At 52.0% G+C, this 22,692-nt stretch overlaps 1 long non-coding RNA gene across 1 annotated transcript; it reads right to left on the reverse strand.

Moving 5' to 3' along the window:
* Window positions 1-1,058: 1,058 nt before the first annotated feature.
* Window positions 1,059-4,251, reverse strand: LOC123594587. The gene is made up of 2 exons (XR_006710791.1): window positions 4,137-4,251; window positions 1,059-1,958 (listed from the first exon to the last, which is right to left on the reverse strand). It is a non-coding gene; the product is annotated as an uncharacterized LOC123594587 (long non-coding RNA).
* Window positions 4,252-22,692: the final 18,441 nt, after the last annotated feature.

Raw genomic sequence — 22,692 nt, forward strand, 5'->3', positions numbered from 1 at the left:
CAAAGAACAATTAAATGATAAAACAGGGCTTCTGGTCAGCACCATCTGAAGTTGGCCGCTGTTTCTGCCAGAGTGGATATAATCCTAGCCCAAAGCAAAGGGATCTGACCTGTTTGTTGCCTGAGGGCCTTCTCAGAGATAAACGTGTGGTTCTCCATTCGGATTATGGAAATACTGAAAGTAGTTGGCTTATTCCCATTATTTACCTCTTTAGGATCTTGGAGTCAAGAAATGTCAGGCTGATAGAACTGAATCAGTCCAAGGTTCATTTTACGGATGATGAAGGTTGTGCCCAGAGAAGTTAAGGGAGAACCCTTGGTCCATGTTGAGAAAGAGAGAGCAAGGCAGTAATGGGCTGGACAGGACCGAAGACGGGCCAGACTCCTCCCCTGAGCCAAATGAAGGATACTTCTTTAAGCCCTATGTTTCCAGTTGCTGGAGGAAGGACATCGTCTGGGATGAATTGGGTTCTTTAGACCACTATTAATAAAGCCTATGTGGACAAGGCAGAACCTGTGTTAGACTCCGGAAGAAAGACTTGGCCAGCACGGGTCCCTGCCCCAAGATCCCCAAATGTAGGGGTTAGGTTGGCAAGTTGGGGCTTGACTTGACATTGAACCCACCCCCAACCACATGGCCTCGGGGCACATAGCTCTAAAGGCTTTTCACTGTCTTCTTTCCAAGAGTTTTCTTGATAACAGCCCCAAATTCCACTCTCCGCCCACACACTTGCCCACCTCACCACTCATCTTTCATCCATCCACTGCCCTACAGCCATGCCCGATCCAGTGCTTACCCCCCCCCCCCCGCCTGCCTGTTCATCCACTCTCCCAACGCATTTGCTTCCCATTTCGTGTCCATACATGTGCTCACCATCTATCCAATCACATGCCCACTATCTGCCCACCCACCCCTCCTTCTAGTCACCATCCACCTAGCTGTTCACTCACCAACCCACCCGTCTCTCACCTACTTTTCTATCCTACCCATCACCTCTCTGCTCACCCATCCGTCCACCCACACACCACCCTCCCAGCATCCATCTATCTATCCATTTGTCTATGCATCTGGTTCTTTATTCGTTCAACATTTGTTGACCGATACAGTGGAGAGTGAGTTCCAGTTTACGTCCTTCAGACATTCACGGTTCAGTGTATGAAAATAATCGCCTTTGATAAACACTTTACTGGGGGGCAAGAGCAGAAAGAATTAGTGGCTAACGCTGCCTGGAAGCATCGAGACAGCTTCTCAGAAGAGAGGGCATTTGGGTTGGGTCTAGAAGACACCTGGAATCTCACCAGTCGCTCCAGGTAGAGGGAACGCTCTACACAATGGCTTACAGGGTCTGAAGAATGCGCTCAAGTTTGGGGAGTGGCTGTAAGCAGCTGAGGTTAAGATGATGGGAATGGAGAAAAGGCTGGTAAGAGATGAGATCGGATAGGCTACCTGGGACCGGTTTTGAGAAAGACTTTGCATCCCATGTCATGGAGGTTGAACTTCATGCCAAAAAGCCGGGGTCATCAATGTGCCAGGACCATGATTTGTGCTTCAGAGTAATCTCTGGTGACAGTCATTAAACTGAGATGGAGGGAAGAGACTAGAGGCAGAAACACCAGTTAGAAGATAATTGCATTACTCTGGAAAAGAGAGGACGGGGATCCGGCTGTGGGAGTAGAGATGACAAAATTTGAAAACAATTTGGGGGGGGGGGTGAGTCATTTGCATTAGTGGAACTGAGATTTCTACCGGGGGCTACAGAGCTGGTGGTGACATCACTTGCTGAGTTGGGGAGCTGAGCAGGAGGAACCAGGTGGCGCAGCCAGAGGAGAGAAGTCATCACCCGCGTCTTGCCTGAGCAGCATCCAGATGGATCGGGAGTACTGGAGGCATGTGGGTTTTCAGTCCAGAGTTCAGAGGACGTGCCCTTCAGGTCATGGGTGTGGCTGTGGGCGTTAGGCCTATGCAGAAAGAGCAGAAGGACCACATAGAATGCTGGAGAAAGGAAAAAGCCCAGGTCAGATGCTAAAGAGAAGTCCGGAGGGATGACTATGTGAAGATACCGTTCAGCTTGGTAATCGTTGGGGCCTAACCCAGTTACCATCGTTGCATAACAAATTAGCCAAAACGTAGTGCTTTAAAACAACAACAGTCATTTCATCATCCCTCACTGCTTAGAACAGGGCTCAGCAGAGATTGGCCGTCTCTGTTCCCGGCCTCGCCGGGAAGTCTCTCAGGCTAGAGGCTGGAATCATCTGGACAGTTCGTCCATCACATGTCTCGTGGTTGACGCTGGCTGCTGGCGGAGGCCTTAGGTAAACTGGCAGCCAGGGCACCTGCATGCGGCCTCCCCACGTGGCTTCTGGGCTTTCTCGCAGCGTGGTAGCTGGATTCCAAGAGTGAGCATCTCCAGAGAATCAGGTGGAAGCCGTATTGCCTTTTGTAACCCGGTCTCGAGGGTCATATACCGTCGCTTCTGCCACAGTCACAGGCCAGCTCAGATGCAAGGAGAGGGAACGCCAACCCCACCTCTTTGGTAAAAGGAGTGTCAGTGGGACATTATAAGAAGGGCGGGTGGGATGAAAGGTCTTGTTGTGGCCATCTTGGAAAATACGATCTGCCACAGGGTCTTCAGGTTTCAGGGTGAGGCGGGGGAAGAAGTCAGGCTGATATGGGTACAGAGTATAGAGTGATCAGGAAGTAGAGAGAGCATGTCACGTGTTTGTCTAGGTAGTTTGGCATCGGGAGGACACAGGAGCCTTGAGGAGGAAGAGTTGGAGGCAAACGTTTATTTTAGGAAGAGGGGGACCTTCAATCTGTAGACAGGGAGAGACTGAAGAGATTAGAGAAGAAAAATAATTGATGGAACAAGTTCCCTGAGAAAACCAGGAGAGACAGCGCGCCTCGCTGTGGCTCAGGCCTTGGGCCCCGGAGGCAGATCGCCCGGGGTTCAGATTCCTGCTTGGTCAGTCATGACCGGGTGGCCTCGAGTAAATCACATTCCTCTTTTCACCCGAATTCCCCCACCTTTAAAACTAATAATAGAGCAAACCTTTTCAAGCTGTTATAAATATTAAAGAAGATAAAATATTGGGATGGTGGCTGGCACAGAGTGAATCGCTGACTTCGTGATAGCTACACATGGCTAAGTATCAGGACTGGGGCGGCATGGTGGGGGGCGGGAGGGCTCTGTTCTCCACAAGGAGGAAGGAGTTATTCCTGGGGAGAAAACAGGGTACTTCAGAGACGAAAGCCGGGAAAAGGTAAAGTTTGAAGGCAAGGGGGATGGAATCTAGAGACTTGGTGCCTCAACTTGCCTCTGTTTTGGTGTTGCATTAGAATTGTTAGGGCACTTGACAAGACTGAGGGAGCTGGAGGGGGGCGGGTTGTGAGCTTGAGGAGGGAAGGAAAGGAAGCTGCTGACCTAGGGAATGGAGGGGGTGGGGGCAGGGCAGTGTGGCGGTGGGGAGGGGCATGGGAAATCGTAGGCCAGATAAGAGTTAGGCTGCCCCTTGTGGGTCACTCCATGGAGGTAGAATAAAACCAACTCGTAATCTCCTTCTTGGACACAGCTGTGAGATTTTCCCCAACAGGGTGACTGGTACCAGGGAAGAGGAATTAGGAATTTGGATTGACCCAGGTGCTCGGGTGGGAAGACCATAGGGGAGGGTGCTGAGGATGCTGAGAAGGCCACAAAGCTTACGATCGCCAGTGCAACCCAAAGCCAATCTGAGAGGGAAGACAGGAGGGTATTGGCCTGGTGGCCAAGGGATGGGAGAAGAGGCGGAGCCTGGAGGTCCAGCGGACACAGGAGAATTACATAAATGGAATGAAAGAGTGGGAAGATAGGAAACATTGGGTCAGGGAAGGAAACTTCCCGAGCTCACGGCTTTCACGTGCACACAGATCTTGGCCAGGGAAGAGCTGTCCACCCGATGTAATTTGCTGTGGCCCTTGACTACCTCCTAGGGTTCTGCCTTGGCCTACTTCCTAGATGGCCTTTCTCATGAAGTCCCCACCCACCCAACACACACACACACACACTCAACTCGGCCTCACTCGTATCCTCTTGAGTTCTGTGTTACTGAGATTCCTGGTTAGAGTGTCCCACAAAATCCCTGGTGGCTGCTAAAACTCACTGCAGGAAGAAAGAAAGGCTGCAGAGTGTGGACGATAGTAAAGGGGTCCTCCGGGGCTGAAGCACCCACAGATACTGGCCATGCTGCGTGACCCAGCCCCTTGGTGCCCCTGAGATCTGGCATCTCAGTGTGTGAAATGGGGAGAGTTATTTCCATGTGAAATTTCCCACAGTCTTGTCACCTGGCACATCCTACCCCGGGTGGTGTTGACATAAAAACAACTTGAAAGAAAAACAAACCCAAAAAATGAGGAAGTTCACATTCATTAAAGCAAACATTTTCCCCTCCTTCTAAAATTAACTCTTTGACAAATCTTTCTTGGTGGTTGTGAAGAGAGGAGGGCAGGAAAAAAAAAAAAAACACAGTATTCTTTGGATTCAGGGTATACTTTCCCGTCTATGGGGTTAGCAAGTTTCTAAAATTATGGAATTCATTGCATGACTTAAATAATAACTAGGGTAATGAAATCTCCCATTTGATGGCTTACTGTGTTTTAGACACAGTGACAAGCACTTTTCCCATATTCCATTTAATTCTCACAGCACTGCTCCGAGGTAGTTGTTAAAATTCTCAATTTACAGAGGAGGAAACAAAGCTTAGATTAAATAACTCAGGATGACACAGTAAGCGATCAAACTAAGACTTGAACCCAAGATAATCTGATCCCCTAAATCCGAGCCTACAATCATGATGGTACACGGAAAGTTTGGAAAAGAAGACAAATCATCCCCAAAGTACCATTGTGGCGACATAGTGTTTGGGTGTCTTTTCATCTTGCCTTTTTACGTGTTTTAATTTATGTGCATGTTTGTGAGTATGAATCTATGTAATTATCATAGACTGCTTTGAGCAAATTTCCCTCCTCCTTCCAGTTAACATTATGCGACGTTCCTTTTCCCCTGGTGCTATCTTGTCTTCCTAACCATCATTTTTAATGTATTCATAGTTTCATCTGGTAAATGCACCACAATTTATTCTTATCAGCTCCTTGTAGCTGAAGGTTTAGATTTTGGTATTTGCACTTGTGCCGCTATTCTGAGGCATACCGTGTTTTTCCCGTGCATATAGTTTTTATGATCACTTCCTTCACTTAGAGGCGGAATCGCTGAGTCTAGGCATAGGAACATTTTTATGGATCTCAGTTTGTATTTACCAAATGCCTTCCCAACACACTTGCATTAATTGACGTTGTCATGGGTAACAATTGTACCACACCCTCAACGGCACGAGGTAAGATTTGGGGTGATTTGATTGCAGGGAAATGCTACCTCATTACTTTAATTTGCAGCTATTTCCTTACTAATGAGGCCATGGCATTCTTCTAAATGTTGGTGAACTGGTTATGTTTTCTCTTTGGTGAATTATCTGCTCACGCTCTTTGCCCATTGACTTCTTGGCAACCGAGCGCTTTTCTTTTCTCCCCATTTTCTGATCTCTACGTAAGAAAGAACGTTGCTGCAAGTATTATATTAATGTTTTGTGCATATATATATATATATATACATACATATATAGAAACAAATATTTTTAACTGTGAAGTTAAGCTGGTTGGTCTTTTTCCTTTCTGGACTGCTCTATCATTTGAAAACATAGAAAGTTCTCCTTCCCCCTGAGACTTGCTAAATATATACTTCTATTTCCTTCTGCTTTTTCTATTAGATTTTTTAAAAAAACACATGCCTCTCTTTTATCCACGTGATATCTTTGTGTGTCTATAATGAAAGGGGGTGACCAACTCTAAGGAAGACCACCAGCCCAAGCTTGAGCAATGAAATTCATAGATAATCCACCACCAGCACCATCGCGAAACAGAAACCAACTAATCTTTTCGAATTATTCCTCTGCTAAATCTTTCCAAAGAACTGATAGATTATGTCATAAAATTGACTGGGGAAAGTTTATTTCCCTTGTCCAGCCTTTGGGTGAAGGGCTGATAAACTGGGAAATGACTCAAAGGAGAGCAGACAAAGGGCCTAGGTAGCCCATAAACCGGTCAATAAACCCTCCTTTCCCCACTGATTGACAGGTACATATGCGGCTCCAAGCACCGAGGCGGGAACTCACTGGGATGACAGAGGCTGGTTGTCAGCCTTCACTTTCCTGGGCTTCTCTGCAGGATTTGCTACCGTTGGCCAGTTTCCAGGTCCACCTCTTCCTGGAATGTGTCTTTGACCTTCTTTGTTTCTCTCCCCATTCTCTTGCCTTGGACGAATTCATCTGCTCACATGGCTTCGGTTCCCACCTACCTACTAATGATGGCAAAACCCACGTCTCCATCCCTCCAGCCACGCACAGGACATCCCTCCGGGGGTGGCCACCTGTGTTTCTGATCCCGTGGACCCCGAATGAGCCCACCATCCTGCCCTATCACCACCCCCAAAATAACCTCTTTCGTGTCTTTCTGTCTCTTGGACACATTGGCTCAGGGCAGGGCCTCACGCTCCATCTGTAAAGGAAGAACCTTGACGTCAGACGCCCCTGACTTTCCCGCGCTTTCCAGTGTACCCCTTCCGACCTCTCAAATCCTTCTTTGCCACCTTTCACCACCACGTGGACTGGTCTTCAGACCGGCCTCCTCTCCCTGCCTGCAGGAATCCCTCGGGGACTTGCCTTAGCAAGATACACAGGGCCTTTTGTGATCGGGTCCCCGTCTTCTTCCCCCTTCTCATTTCTTTCCCCTCTTTTCACTGGTATGCCACACAGCGGCCGGGTGACCGCGACTCCTCCGACTATGCCGTGATTTTGCACGTGCTGTTCTTACAGCCTGGAATGCCTTCTCCTGCCCTGTGGTCCTCATCTCCAAGCCTTTGCTGGTCTTCGGGTCTCCTTGGCCATCCCATGCCTGGACTCCACGTGCACGCTGTGAAGGTAGACATGAGACCCAGATGCTACCAGCCTGCCACTATCTCACCCCCTTGGAGCTCATCTTCGGGAACAGACCCATAATCTGCTGTGAGGTTCCCTCTAATGAAGGGAATGGTTGGTCTGAATCTAGGTCAGAAGTCTGGATAGAGTCTTCTTTTGCTTTTGAGGGCTTATTTGGGGGCTGTCTATTTGCGAGAAAGCCAAGATGAAAGTACATTTGATTTCCATTTCTTGAAAAAGAAAACTCACGTGTGTTTCGTGCTTCACACTTGGAGGCTCTTTAGTATTCTTTGTAAGATTCTTTCTCCGGGGTGGCTTAGCTGAGCTGTGTGGCTCTCACATAAGCTGCGGGGCCAGACCCGCGTTTGCATGCATAATCAGAGCTGCCTGTCTGCCCTGGTCTCCCCAGCAGGCAGCTTCCTTGGGAGAAAGCTCGGGCTGCCCATGTAGATGTGGGTGGCATCTTCCCAGCTAGGAGGGCACCTGACTGCTCAAAACAGCACAGTTCCTGAATACCATTGTGGCCCCCACGCGGCCAAAGTGGGCCGGCGGGTCTGGAAACCTTGAACGCTCACTCATGTGGCGTTTATTGGGCACCTGCTACGGTGCAGAGCTTTGGAGATCCCTGTCTTAGTTTGGGCCAGCCCCTCCCCCCACCCCCACCCCAAAGCAGACCCTGAGACAAGGTCTAAGAGACACAGATCATTTACTCAGGAGAATATGTAGGAGGCACGAATGAAGGAAGGGCCAAAGCGAGTCAGGAGGGGAAGAAAAGCCAATGACGGGTGCTTTAACAAGCAAGTTACCGCTGTGGGCAATGGGGCGCAGTCTCCCTGGGGACTTTCTGAGGCATGGCGTGGAACCTGCTGGGAATCCTATCTCCAGAGGCCAGGAAGCCTGGGGCATCAATCCACCAACACTCATCCCTAGGGCCGTTAGCTCCTCTGGCCCCAGGCGTGTGCCTGCTTGCAGCACAGCCAGTCCCTCAGGTGGCCCGGAAGCCAGGACAGGCAGGCTCTTCAGGTAAGAGGTTGTCAGTGGACCCTAAAGCTGCGCTGCGCACCGAGGCCGTGGGCAACTCAGGTGGGTCAAGGCGGTGCAAGGACAGGGCATCGACAGGGTGCGCTACAGATGAAGAGACGAATCAGGCATGGCACCTCGGCCCTCAAAGAGCTCACCACCTTGTGGGAAAGGCAAACAGGCCAACAATCTACCCATCGGCTGCCCGGACAAGCCTTGGCTCAGAGATCTACGCAAACTGCACGGCGGCGTGTAGCTCGCCCCGGGCCGGGAGAGTTGGAAGAGGAGTGACATCTTCCAGGAGCGCGTGCTCTTGGGTCGAGGCTTGAAGGATGCATGTTCCTCAGGTACAGAGAGGGGAGCAATGCGCTTCAGGGAAGCCCTGAGCGTGCGGGGCTTGTGCGGTGAAGCGCAGGCTGCGTGGTGTGGCCAACGCTCTGGCGGCTTTACAGGGAGCAGGTGACTCGGCCAGAGTGTGGGCCGGGGCCAGATTGTAAAGGAACTCCATGACGCCGGGAGGCATTTGCATTGCAGCCCCCAGGAGGCAGTGGGGGGCCCATCAGTGTTTAAATAGTGACATGTTCCGAGCTTTAGAAAGCTCACTCAGAGAGGAGCTTGGAGGGTGGGTTGGATGGTGACAGGTGAAATTGGAGCCCAAGGATCATGATTAGGAGGCGTGTCAGTCAGGCTCCGGGAAGGAAACAGATGGCATTCTCGGAAGGAATGGAAGATTTCCCAGACAGCAGAGTCCCGTGGCTACAGGAGAGGGCCACTGGACAGGAGCTGGGGGCTTAGGTAGAGGAAAGCAGCCGGGGCCAAGCTGGCCTGGGCAGGAGAGGCGAGGGAGCCCAGGGAATGAATTCTCCCATGTCCCGGCCTCCCACTCTCTTACCTCCTGCCACTCTCTTACCTCCCGGAGATGCCCATTGGTTAAATCCAACCTGAAGCTGGATGGCAGCTTCCCAGGGGATGCATCCCGCAGAGGCCAGCCTTTCAGGGCTCAAAGCGGGGTGGAGAAGCCAAAGGGTGAGTCTGGAGGAGCAAACAGGGTATCCCAGCCCACGAGGTCCCTGCAATTGGCCGGGCCAGAGATGACAGCAGGTGAGGTCAGTGTTGAGGGGTCTGTGGCACCTTGCGGTGGAGGTGGTGAATGATCTAAGGACACCGAGCTTAAATTCCTGCCACCGAAGGATCATTTCTTAGGTGCTGATCTCCTTCTGATGAGCACATAACTTCTGAGAGGGGTGAGGCTTTGTCCGTAATGTACCTTTCACTTCAGTGTTAAATGCAGTGTCAGTAGAGCGTGGGGGCGGAGCCCTGGATGAATCTTAGGGAAGAAGGCCCCCGTGGGGAGGAGCCACCACAGATTTCCATGGAACCATATCGGAAGCTTGGTAGACAAAGGGCAGCAGGAGGCGAGGGACACGGCACAACCTGGCGACGAAAGGCTAAGGAACGGCCCTGGAGGAAGGGCCCTGGAGGAAGGCTTAGCCTGGGCTACAAGTGCCAAGGACTGATCTGTCCAGGAGTCCGTAGGATCACACAGAAAGAGGCCAGCTTCAGGAAGACCCACCGCGGTACGCACACAGCGCTTGCCGCCACACACGGGGACAGTTATGCAAACATAGCCCCTCGGTGTCCATCTGGTAGGGCTGACATAACAAAGTACACAAAGCGAGCGGCTTACACAAGAATGCATTGTGACACGGCCCTGGAGGCCAGAAGTCCAAAATCAAGGTATAGGGGGGCTGTGTTTCTTCTGAGGGCACAAGGGAAGATCTGTTCCGGGCTTCTCCCCTGGCCTCCGATGGCTCCTTGACTGTGGCAGTGTTAAGTCTAATCACGTGGTGTTTTCCCTGCGTGTGTCCATCGCTGTGTCCAAATTCTCCTTTTTCGTAAGGATGCCAGTCTTAGTGGATTGAGACCCACATCAATGACCTCATCTTAACTTAATCATCTGGGAAGACCCTCTTTCCAAATGAGGTCCTGCGGGTAAGGACATATCTTTTGGGGGGATGCCGTTTGACTCACAACACCCACCCCCAACACTCACGTGGAGTCCGTGTGACCCAAAGGCCCAAGGAATCTTAGGGATATTGAGAGCATTATCTCAGCGGTCCTCCTGAGGGCCACGGACCGGAGGGCTGACATGAGTCCACAGGGAGAGGAGTCCTTCCTGGAGAGTTCCAAGAGAATTTTTTAAATCAACACACACAAAATACAGGCATAGAAATCCCCACTTGAATTTCAAATATCTGGAAACTGCAGAAGTAACACGGTATTGTTCACGAGGTGCTCGAGTCGTGCCAGTGTCTAGGTTGGATTCCCACCCAAGCCGACCCTGAAACAAGGATCTAGGCGCAATAATTGGTTTGGGAAGTGATCCAGGAGGCACTGGGAGGGGCGGAGCAATGAGAGAGGGAACCGGGAAAGCCAGTAGAGGGTGAGCTAATAAGCATGTTACCACGGTGGGCAACTGGTGCCCAGTGGGGGGCCCCTGAGAGACAGAGTGGAGCATGCCTGGGTGTGGAAGCTGGGGTTTTTATCCGTGAACTCCCATATGTCACTGGTGGAGGGTCCCCCCCCTCACAGGGCCAGAGAAAACCCTCAGGCAGGAAGATGGAGAAGCCACTTGCTGAATGGGAGCTGACTACGGTTCATCTCCAGGATGAGCCCAGGCTTGCGGGTGGGGCCCCAATAGCTTCTGCTGGCCCCGGGCCTGGTACTTGAACCTCAGCACAGGAACGTGGAGTAGGTTTTATGACCGTCATGTTGCAGATGAGGAAACTGAGGCCCAGGGGATTTAAAAGCATTCTAAAACTCACAGGTTAGTAAGTGGTTTATCCAGGATCACAACCCACTTGTATGGATCAGCCTACTCTTTTTTTTTTTTTTTTTTTTTAGAGGGAGAATGAGACACAGTGAGGGAGTGAGTGGGGGAGAGGTGCAGAGAGAGAGAGAGAGAGGGAGAGAGAATCTTAAGCAGGTTCCACACTCAGTGCGGAGCCTGACACGGGGCTCAATCCCACAACCCTGAGATCATGACCTGAGCTGAAGTCAAAGAGTCAGACGCTCAACTGACTGAGCCACCCAGGCGCCCCTCCACCAGTCCTCTTAACCACAAACTGTATAACTGCTCAACTAGTATGAGTTTTGTGTTATGTTTCCCCAAAAAAGATGAGGCTTGTTTTTCTGAGTTGGATTGGGACCTAATGTTGACACAAAGCAGAGACGCGGTGACCCCCCCCTCCCCCCCGGTAGACAGGCTACACCTGCATCGCCAGACTTTTGAATGTGAGCCTAATGATTTTGCATTTCTGCAGACAGTGCCCTGAGATGTGTTTCTGAGATGTGCTGGAGGGGAGAGGCCCCCGCCCAGACCCCTACCGAGGCCTGTGGGGGCTTGTGGCTCGCTGTGAGGAGCCAGGCCCGAGGGAGCCACACCCAAGTCCCCGCTGGCACCCATGTGCCCCCCCACCTTTGTGAGCTCTCTGTTTTCCAGGCTTGCGGCTGCCCCCCCCCTTCCCAGCTGTTCACCAGGCCTGGGGTGGTGGGGGAGACCCTGCCGAGGGGCCGCTTAAGTTTCTCACCACCTACCGCTGCGATGACATTCTCCCCTGGTTGGCGTGGAGTGACAGTGATAGATTAAACGCGCCAATTAAATTAGATCCTATTTTAAAGAGCTTGAGCTGGATTTACTTTTAATTATAGTGCTGTGCTCGCTGATGAGGTATTGTCGAGGACTTAACAATTGCTTGATTGTGCGTCCGAGTGCTCAGAGCGCCGTTTCTGGGGATAACCCAGAGGAAGGGAGACGCAGGCAGGGAGGGAGAGAGACAGAGGAAGATGACCCATCTCCACTGACAATCTGTGTCTCTTCCTCTCGTTTTCTGCTTTCTGCATCCCACGTTACCTAGGGATCGAATGAGCCCAGCGCAGGGTAGAGAAGCAGGCCAGTGGCTGTGGAGTCACACTGGCTTGGGGCCCCCATCCTGCCTCTGCCCCTCTTGACTGACTGTGTCACCCAGGATCAGGTAACTAACCTGTCCTGTGTGTTTCCCCTCAGTGACTCATTGATTCGTCTCAACAAGAATTTACTGAGCTTCTAGAATGTTCTGGCACTGTTCTAGGTGTTGGAAACGAGGCGGCGAACAAAACAGGCAAAATCCTCTGTCCGATGGGGCTCCCGTTCTAGTGGTGGGGCTGCAGAGGAGGCAGTAACAAGCAGGGTAAAGGCAGGAGGGCAGAGACGCTATTTTAGACAGCAGTCAGCGAAGGTCTCTCCAAGGGTGGCGTTGGAGCAAATTCCTGAAGCAAGCAAGGGACCGGGCCGTGTGGATATCTGGAGGAACAGCATTCTAGACCAAGGGAGGAGTGAATGCAAAGGCCCTCTCCCCCATCAGGTGATGTCCCCGCTGCTCTCTAGATCCTCTGCCATGCCCCCAGCTAAGCCCTGTCCCTGTGGCCACCTCTCTCTGCCTCGAGAGAGGCGGGTCCTTTTTGTTAATGTTTATTTTTGACAGAGCGCACATGAGTCGGGGAGGGGCAGGGAGAGAAGGACAGAGAGAATCCCAAGCAGGGCCCGCACTGTCAGCACAGAGCCCGAACCGGGGTTCAAACTCGTGAACCGTGAGATCGTGACCTGAGCCGACGTCAGATGCTCAACCGACTGAGCCACCCAGGTGCCCCGAGAGAGGTGGATTCTTAAGTCTTTGTGACCACCCTGCTGGGGTTCTAGTGGCTGGAGACACCAACCTACATACTTGTCTGGCTCAGGGAGGGAGCACAGTCCCTGGGCACTGATTGTGTGACACATCCTGGCAGTCCCCTTTGAGGACACTAGTTGCGGGGGCCCGCCCGTTTGTCGTAACGGGAAAGAAAAGAAAATTCAAAAGCCCACGAGGCAAGCTTACACGTGCCTTGGGCCACAAGTCCAGACGCTTCGATTTTGGTTCCTGCTTTGCCGACCATGTACAAATCACGTGAATCGGAGCAGATCTCTTGCCCCTCTGAGCTTCAGTTTCGTTGTCCGTAAACTATAAAACGCGTCCATTGGACGGTGCCTGTGGTAGCTTGTAGCTTCAGATGGGGGCGGGCAGGGGGCAAGACTTGGAGAATTGGAATCATGAAGAGGAAGAAGGGAAGACCCTAGGAAGACCTCTGGAAAAAGGCCAGAGACAAGCCCCTGGGCATCGAGAGTTTTCAGAAATCTTTGTCATCAGCTTTGAGGTGACAGGCCCATCAGTGGCTGGGGTGGCACAGAAGTTCTTGCCCTGACCCCGTTTGGGTCCCCAGAAGCAGAACTGAGACAAAAGGAGTCAGGGGCGAGCAGTTTATCTGGGAGGTGACCCCCAGACACACCGAGAGGGAGAGTGGGGAGGTCAGAGGGGGCGTCAGCAAGCCGGCTGCCATTGCAGGGGGGGGGGGCGGGGGGTGGCATTGCGAGTCTTTGTAGAACATGTGCCTCAGACTTGCCCCGCCCGAGGGCAGGGAGCCGGGCATTTATACAGCCAGTCCCATCGCTCAGTGGTGGAGCGTTGCTCTGGGGCACCGGGAGGGGTGCGGGCCCTCAGCGGCATCGCGCAAAGTGCGCTTCTAGTCTTGGGGGAGCCCTGAGGTAAAGGAACGAAGGCCCCGGTGGCGGAAAGTTGAGTGGCCTTCGCTAAAGTGAACACGGGCGCGACTCTCACAGCGGGACGCATGCAGCCCCCGAGACAGCCATGCTCAGAGAGGGGACGAGCCTGGCAGATGGAGGGGCCGGCTCTGTATGATGCCCCTTGCAGGGGACGCTGTCCCCTGACTGGCAGGAGAGTGGCTGGTGGAGTTGCCATGGCAACCGGTGCGCGCCCACCCAAGGACCCCCTGGTGATGGAAGAGACTGAGTGGAGACCAAGATTCCAGGGGGTGCGTCTCTATGGCAGCTGGCCAGAGCCAAAGAAAATAGGTTTTCCTTACTCTTGACGTTCTAGTTGTGACCCATATTACACACATGCGCACACGTACACACTCCTCCCCAAGCTGGTTGGGGCCCGGGGAAAACACCTGTCATAATGTTGTGCCGACTTGCCTTGTAAGCAGGAACAAGTGGGTGTCTCTGTTTTCCCCGCCACAAAATGATTCAGATGGTACCGGTTCCTTGGCCTCCATCGTGGGAGGCGGCAAGGGCTGACGTAAGAGCGTCTGGGAGGCAGTTGGAGCATCTTGAAAAGAAAGAGGTTGTCAAGAATGCCTGCTATGAAATGCTAAAGTTTTCCTTTTTTTTTTTTTTTTTTTTTTTAAATTTGAAACCTTATGAGTGTTCACACTGCGTGTAAGAGATTCCAAACCAGCAGCTGTTCTGAGACACGGAGCCATCCAGAGCCACTGACCACACTAAGTTAAGGTAAAAAAAAAAAGAAAGAAAAAGAAAGAAAGAAAGAAAGAAAGAAAGAAAGAAAGAAAGAAAGAAAGAAAGAAAACGAAAAGAAATCCAAACGAAAAAGATGTGCTCCTGACTTGTGGCCAGATTTCAGGTTGGATCTTAAAAGCTTCCTCTCTGGCCAGCTTCCTGCGCTGACCCCCAGGCTCACTTAGCTCTGGGCTGCTGTGTATTCCTTGCCATTAGATATTGAAAACAGGAAATTAAGGGGCCTGTCGGGGGATGGTAAAGCTTGAAACAACTTCAGAGAACAAGCTGATGAAGTCATAGATCTTATCTCCCTGCCTTTTCCATGTCAGGTTTCTTTAAAGATAAGGTAGTGAATCAAAATGTTCTGCCTTTTTTTTTTTTTTTCAAGATGGAAGCAGAGGAGGATTTCTTTAATACCCCCTTCCCTCCCAGTGTTTCCAAAGATAACCAGATGAGAGAAATGCCTAGATCCTGTGCACGTGCATGTAAAATGCGATTACAGGACCATTTCCCCACGTTGGTCCCTGAGGGCTGGGGGGGGGGGGGGGGAGGGATGCAGCTTGGGAGGGAGGGGGCAGCTAGCCACCGGGCCTGGTGTCATTGTTGTGGGTGATGATGTTTTCCTTGTCCTTCCTGGTTTATTAAGGCAGGGCTCAAGCCAGAGGGGACACTGTTGGCCTGTGGCCAGGCTGTGCCACAGAACTACATGAAGGTGACTGCCAGGGGCTGGAGGAAAGGGGAAAATGTGTGTGTGCGTCCTGCCTATAGGAGCGGATGCACATCCAGCAGGAACACCAGCTCCGTGGGCATATTCCTAAGGGCCGGGTTCCCCGGGCTGGGCTGCCACGGGCAGTAGTGTTGTAGTGACAGTGGCTTGAAATAGGCCAGGAGGACGAGCGTGAGATGGGGGGTGAAAGCAAGAAGGCATCCGACCTGGCCTCTCTGGGCTGAGAGGGAAGCCCAGCCTGATGAGCCGTGAGTGCTGATGTTGAGGGGTGCAGGGAAGGTGGGAGGCAGGGCTGGGGTGACTCAAGGGTACCAGAGACCTTAGGGTGGACTGACTAAGGACACAGGCCTTGGGACCAGCAGACTTTGGTTCAAATCCAGTTCTGCCCCAGGCATGCGACCCAAGCCTTGGATTTTGGTGGGTCTTTTTTTTTTTTTTTTTTTTTTTTTTTTGCTGGTGAAGTTGGTCAATGCGCATATCGTTATGGAGATTAAACAAGTTAACTTTTTAAAAAGTGCTTGAGGCTGTGAACTGTGCAGGGTGCTGTGTGAGGAGGTATTTATGTAGTTCCAGCAAAACTGTGCTGGGGGGGGGGGGCGCTGCCAGGTTAAAGGGAAAAACACAAAGGAAAACACACTCAGCTTATTTATGAAACAGCTTCTATGGCCTTTTGGTGAACCTCGAGAACAATTTACATCTGGCAAAGCAAAACTGCGATGAGCAAGAGATTCTGGGTTTTGTGAACTGTTTGGGACAGCCCACTGGGAAAGGAGGCCCCTTGACTCTCTTAAGCAGTAGACACCTGGCCTTGGCCCTGCCCCACCCTGCCATGGGTGATGGATGTGGGTCAGGCCCTACAGAGGCCGGGCTCTCCTCCTGAGGCAATTAGCAAAGAGGAACTTGCAGGAAATGAAGTAAGACCAAGGGGTCTATGGGGTAAGAGGGACTAGGGAGGGATGACAAGGATAATACAGCAGCAGTCGGGGCAGGAGAGGTTGTACAGTACGCAACCTGCACAGCTGTACATAGGAGCCTGGGAGTGAGGATGTGAGAAGAAACAGAACAAATTAAAGAAGAAAAAAGGTGACAGGCAGGGCGGCAGAGTGGGACTCAGGGGACAGCTGCTCCAGGTTTGATTTCATGGGCAGCCCAAGAGAACTGAAGGACTGCTGCTTTTGGGGTTCTTTCTTTGGCTCAAAAGTTTAGCGTAAATGAAGAAGCACAGGCTATATAGGCCATGTGCTTGTCTCCAAAGCAGGAAAAAGAGCAGATGAATTGTATCCCAGAGACAGGGATGCAGCAGATGAGTTTACTGCCCTCTGCCCACCCCCCTCCCGCCCCCTGCCCCTCCCCTGGGAGCACCAGTCTGGAAGGAAGGTTCCTCCAAGTACCCTGCCATCTCTGTTCATGGGCCCCATGTTCCCCACCTCCCCCCACCCCCCAGGCCCTGGGGAGCTCGCTTCTGATTCGGGCAGAGCTTCCTATGTTCACATTCACAGGTGGCTCTTGGCCTTTAAAACCCGCTTCCGGGTGAGGCCTTTGAATGGCATTCCCAAGCACTCCCGGGGGCCAGGCTCTTCCGGGTGCGGGGGGCGTGCTTGGGAACTTTAACACCCAGCTCAGGACACCGCCACCACCCATGTCCGGAGGGAGCCACGATGGCTCTTCAGTGTGAGGAGCAATGGGCTTCAACCTCTTCGTCAGTGATTCTCATCCCCACCCCCCCAGCTTCCCATGAGCATCACCAGGGGAGCTACACAAATTCTGTGCCCACTTTCCATCCTGAACCAATGGAATTAGAATCTCGAAGCATGGGGCCCGGGCATCTGTAGTTTTTAAAAGCTCTTCCAGGTGATTGTAACAACAACGGTTGAGAAATTCTCTAGGAACTTCCGTGACTCCAAGTAGCAAATCACACTGCTTCTCTGGGCCTCAGTTTACCCATCAGCAAAACCAGGGAATTGGGCTTTGTAGTCCTGTTAGTTCTAAGATTCTGCAAGTCTGCGACTGAGGAGCAGGTAAAACACCTGTATACCTATATGCACGAGTACGTAGGCACTCAACACACACGCACAGGCCACACGTTCCTTTCCTGATCTGCTCTGCAACCTTCCTCTTGCCCCTCCCAACGTAAGAAATCCTTGAGCTCAACTACCCGCCCCCCCCCTTCCTTCCCAAAAAGGGCTGTCAGAAAATTCCAGAAACATTTTAGGTAGAAGACCACCCCTTCAATTCTCTTAGCAAACTCTCCCTTTTGTCATTGACCCAGAACTTCTGACTTGAAGAAAGTAGTCTCTGGAAGGTGAAGTTAGTTGCCTAAGGTCACTCGGGTAGTTGGTGGCAGAGCCGGGACAGATTTAGGACCCAAGTGTGGTCACAGGACTTTCTGCATCAAGATGACTCTAAACGTGGCTTAAAATGCATGTTCCTGGGCTCCACCCCAGATCTAACGTGTCAGATTCTGTGTGTGTGTGTGTGAGGAGGGTAGGAATCTGATTTTTTTAAAAAATTTTTTTTAATGTTTATTTATTTTTGAGAGAGAGACAGAACGTGAGCAGGGGAGGGTCACAGAGAGGGAGACACAGATCTGAAGCAGGCTCCGGATCTGAGCTGTCAGCACAGAGCCCGACACGGGGCTTGAACTCACGAACTACAAGATCATGACCTGAGCCGAAGTCAGATGCCTAACTGACTGAGCCACCCAGGCGCCCCAGGAATATGATTTTAAATCTGCTCCCCTGGTGAACCCAGAATGTTCTGCACCCTACCACTTTGGTAGCAAGGAAACTGACGTGGAGGCCAAGTGGCCCAGTGCCCTCTCTGCCCTTTCCCGTCAATCCTGAAACCCGGGGCAAGTGTTAAACTGCTAAGCCTTGGGGGCTGGAGATGCTCAGTGCACATCCCTCTCTCCTGGACAGCTGGGTGGCTCAGTGGCCCGGAATGGGGAGGCAGTAATGGGAGGAGACTGACCCAACTGTGCCCCAAACCCGGTGCCTGACTGGATGGCCTAAGGCCAGCCACATGGCCATTACCTCAGGCTCTCCCCGTCCAGAAGCCCACCGGAGGAGCGGCCGCCCTGAAGGGAATCCCAGTCAACATCTGCAGCCCAGCCTGTCAAGGACGGCAAGGCTAGTCCAGGGGTCCAGATGTGACACGGGCAAGACTGGCTTGTAGCCCAAGTCAGATGGGATGTCACTGACTGTTCTGTGGCTCAGCAGATGTTAGATCTGCTGTTTTCTGACCCCGTCCCCACTGCAATCTGTCAGTGAAACTTTAAGCTCAAGGGCCCACGCCACACCAGGCTTTGTTTGCAGAAGAGGGAGTGGCCATAATAATCACGGGTGGCACGAGCTAAGTGCCTGTTGTAGGCCAGGCTCTGTGCTGGGTGCTTTACAGGCATTTCCTTGTTGGATCCATATGGGTGTGGTAGGCAGGATAATATCCCTCCAGAGATGTCCGCGTCCAAATCCCCGGAACCTATGACTTTGCGGGTGTGATTAAGTTACGAGCCTTGAGATGGGGAGATTAACCTGCCTTGGCCGGGTGGGCCCAATGCAATCACAAGGGTCCTTAATTGGTAGAGGCGGGAGGGTCAGAGTCCGAGGAGAAGAGAGGATGGAGGCAGATCAGCGACGACCCCAGATGCTACAGTGCTGGCTTCGAACATGAAGGAAGGGGCCACGCGCCAAGGAATATAGGGGACTTCTAGAAGCCTGGAAAGCCAGGAATCAGATTTTCCCCCTCTGGCCCCCAGGAGGAACACAGTACTGCCAGCAGCTTGATTTTAGCCCAGTGAGACCCGATTTGCAATTCTGACCGCCCCCCCCCGCCCCCCCGCCGAACCGTAAGAGAATAAGCTTGTGTTGTGTTAAGTCACAGTTTGTGTTCTTATATCAGCAATGGGAAACTCATATAATAATTACTCCTACTTCAGAGATGAGACAGTGGGAGTCTCGACAATTAATCTCTCTGCCTCCTTGGTTCCTGACAGGGTGACTTCCCACTTCTGCTTTGTACGATTGTAAATGTTTCTGTAGCCAAGGTGGTCTCCTTTGTCTCTGTGCGTCCCAGTCGTAGCACAGTGCCTGGCCATGGTGAGCCCCACGCTAACGTTGGTTGAAGGAGTAAGTGAATGACGGGTACACCCACAGTCACCCCCACGGGCCCACAGCCTGGCTGGTCAGGATTTCAAGGAGCGTGCCTAGAGCAGAATCCTACCTTTTTGTTGAAGGACCTGGATGGGAAGGGACGGGGAAGGGCAAGAGGAAGGACAGAGGGAGACGAAAGGAGGTAGGGAAAAGGAGGGAAAGCAGGGGAAGGGGGACTCAAAGGGGAAAGGGAAGGAGGGAGGAAAGGAGGAGGGAAGAGAGGGGAAGGAGGAGGTTGCGGGAAGGGAAGGGAAGGGAAGGGAAGGGAAGGGAGGGGAGGGAGGGGAGGGAGGAGAGGGGAGGGAGGGGAGTGAAAGGAGGGAAGGGAAGGGAAGGGAAGGGAAGGGAAGGGAAGGGAAGGGAAGGGAAGGGAAGAGGAGGCAGACAGGGAAATGAGAAGGAAAAAGAGGCTGTTCTTAAGAGCCAGGAAAGCTCAGTAGCCACACAGAGAGCATCTAGTTCGTGGCCTTCCCCAGCGATTAGCCTGAAGCCAAAGGTTCCAGTTGAACTAGCAAGGATGCAAAGCGCATGCAGCAAGCCAAGTTCTATCACCCGGGGAGGCATGTCTCCACATGGAAGAGCACAGCCACGGAAGTCCAAGGAGACTTTGTTATCCAGTGGAAAGGTGTCGCAATCCAGATGAAGCATTTCCAAAACCAGGAGGACTTGAAATGTAGCCCGCGGTTGGTGCGTGCCAACTCACCGAAGCATCCCCCACCCCCGTCACGTGCACTCGAACCTGCTCTCCCGGACCGTACAAGGGTAAAGCCTCAGCTTCCCTTCTCCATCTTTCCATCACCCCCCCCCCCCCCCCCAGCTGCCATCCTCCCTTATCTGCCCTGGCTTCTCAAGCGTTTCCTAGGGACCCAGCTGGGCAGCTTATTCCCAATGCCCTGAGGTGAGCCTCTTCACTGGCCTGCGACCGAGAGCCTCCTTACAGCCAGGGATTGGTCAGGACGTGACTGGTGAAGCCGTTTGTAGAAATGCGCTCGCCCAGCGTATCCGTTGAAAGCAAAGGCCGCTCTGCTTCACACAGTCCCTGGGGGATTCAAACCAACGGAGAGTTCGGTCTCCCTGATAATAGAGGCTCTGATTCTTTGGTTCAGGGTGGGACGTGGGCACAGAGTGCTTTTGACGCTCCCCCGGTGACTTTAAAGGGCGGCCAGGGCTGAGACGCTCCTGTCTTGCAGCATCACCCACGGCACCCACGTGCAACCACCAACTATGGGAAATGGAAGAAACACATCAAAGGACCATGTGGGAAGTGTTTGTAGGTCAGGCCTGGAAGGAAGACACCTCCCTTCTGTCTCTCTCTCTTGGCTGGAAGTCGGTCACATGGCCACCGTTCACCCCCAGGGGCAGCTGGAAAATGCAACCCATCGGAGTGCCCAGGAACAAAGCAAAATGGGTTAAGGATCGTGTAGCTGGTCTCTGCCCATGCAAGGCCGTTGCTGTCTCTGAAATATGATCTTAAGCTTAAAGAAAACATGTCCGTTCTCTCCTCGTTTGCTTGTTTTGTATGACAAAAAGGGTATGGAATCTAAGGGAGTGAAAAGCTTTCGAAGTCCCTCAGGGAGTTGATGGCACAGCCTTCTATTGAGATAATCTGACTGGGAGGTCATGAATGGTGCCATGTTCGTTGGCCCTTGAGCTGAGCCAGGGGGGATAGCTGTGGAACCACTGGATAGGAGGGAAGGCATGGTGGACAGAGGGGGGGAGAAGGGTATGCTAGAACGTGATGTGAGAGGGAAGCCCAGGCAAGGCAGAACAGAGCCCAGGGGGCAAAACAACTATGAGAGAGGAAGGGGAAGGGCCCTGGCTTCAGAAATGGGTGAGCCACACCCAGCTTCTGCCTTCAGATGCTCCTAGGCTCGAGGGAGAGGGCTGGGGTGTGCGTACAGGGACTTCACTTAGATGGCGGTTGGATCGGGACGGGTGACGGGGGCTCCTGCTCAGCCTGGTCTTTCATGCCACGACTGAGGAGGACAGAAGAAACGCGCATGAGGGGAAGGGAGGGAACAGAATGCTTCTCTGCTGTCGCTGGTCTGCCTGAGCTGGGTGTGTAAACCTGAAGACGCATAGAAAGCATCCGTCTGAGGACTGAGCCACAGCCGTCCGCTGACCAGAACGTGTATGTTGCCCTTTGGTTTTTGCACCTCAGAGCAGATTAATGGAGAGAGAAGTGATTTGGAAAAGAGTATCTGGAAAGCTCCACGAGGACTAACTTGAAAGGGGAGCTGTCCTTAATTGGGTACGTATCTTAGTTTGGGCTGCTATAACAAGTTCCCACAGACTGGGTAGCTTAAACAACAAACCTTTATTTCTCATGGTTCTGGAGGCTGCAAGTCCAAGGTCAGGATGTCAACTCTGGTATAGTTGTTGGTGAATGCTCTCCTCCTGGTTCATAGATGGTTGTCTTCTCATTGTATCCTCACACAGTGAGAAGATAGAACTCCGGTCCCTCGATCTCCTTATAAACACACTAATCCCATCAAGAGGGCTTCTCCCTCATGTCCTGTCTACACCTGGTCACCTCCCAAAGGCCCACCTCCAAATACCATCACATTCAAGGTTGGGATTTCCCCATATGAATTGTGACAGGGGCACAAACATTTAGTCCACAGGAGCAAGTGGAGGAAAGAGATGAGCACCTAATTATAAATGGCAAAGGACTAAATGTAACATTTCCACCAAGTCCAGACTGGGAGAAGTGGGGCAGCACCCCAGGCAGCTGCCGATGAGGCTCTTCTAGGACACGACGAAAGACACGCACCAGAGAAGAAAACAGAAGCTCCTTTCTCCCCGCCCCCAAGCAGTGCTACAGGCCCCAGACATGAGAAGAACCAAGAGCACCGGTGGGAAATGGGGCCGGCAAAGTTGAGGGATGGTGTGTGAGTCGTGGGTCAGTGGCCATATTATTTTATCTTCCTACCCTAGAGAGAGACGTACAGAAAACAAAAACAAAAACAAAAAACGCACAGATCGCAGTTGTACAGCCTGATGCTTTTTTTTTTTTTTTTTTTTTTTTTTTTTTTTACAAACTCAACACATCCGTGCACCCAGAACCCAGATCAAGAAGGACCGTGACCAGCACCCTAGAAGCTCCCTTGGAATTTCCATTCCTTTTATACCTATAACCAGTGGTGGTCGCTATCCTGACTTCTAGCAGCAGAGATGAATTTTGCCTGTTTTGGAACTCCGTGTAAATGGAATCGTGTAACACACACTCTTGTGTGCCAGACCTCTTTCACTCCATATTCTGGTGATGTAGTTGCAGCTTGTCCTAGTCGCTGTATAGTATCCCGTTGTGCAGACGTATTAACGTCTTATTTATTTCTCCTCCTGTTGATGGACATTTGAGTTGTTCCCGGTCGTTGGCTCTTACTGTTACCCTTTCAGTGAACACCC

This window comes from Leopardus geoffroyi, chromosome X (assembly GCF_018350155.1).
Source record: "Leopardus geoffroyi isolate Oge1 chromosome X, O.geoffroyi_Oge1_pat1.0, whole genome shotgun sequence".
Lineage (NCBI taxonomy): Eukaryota > Metazoa > Chordata > Mammalia > Carnivora > Felidae > Leopardus > Leopardus geoffroyi.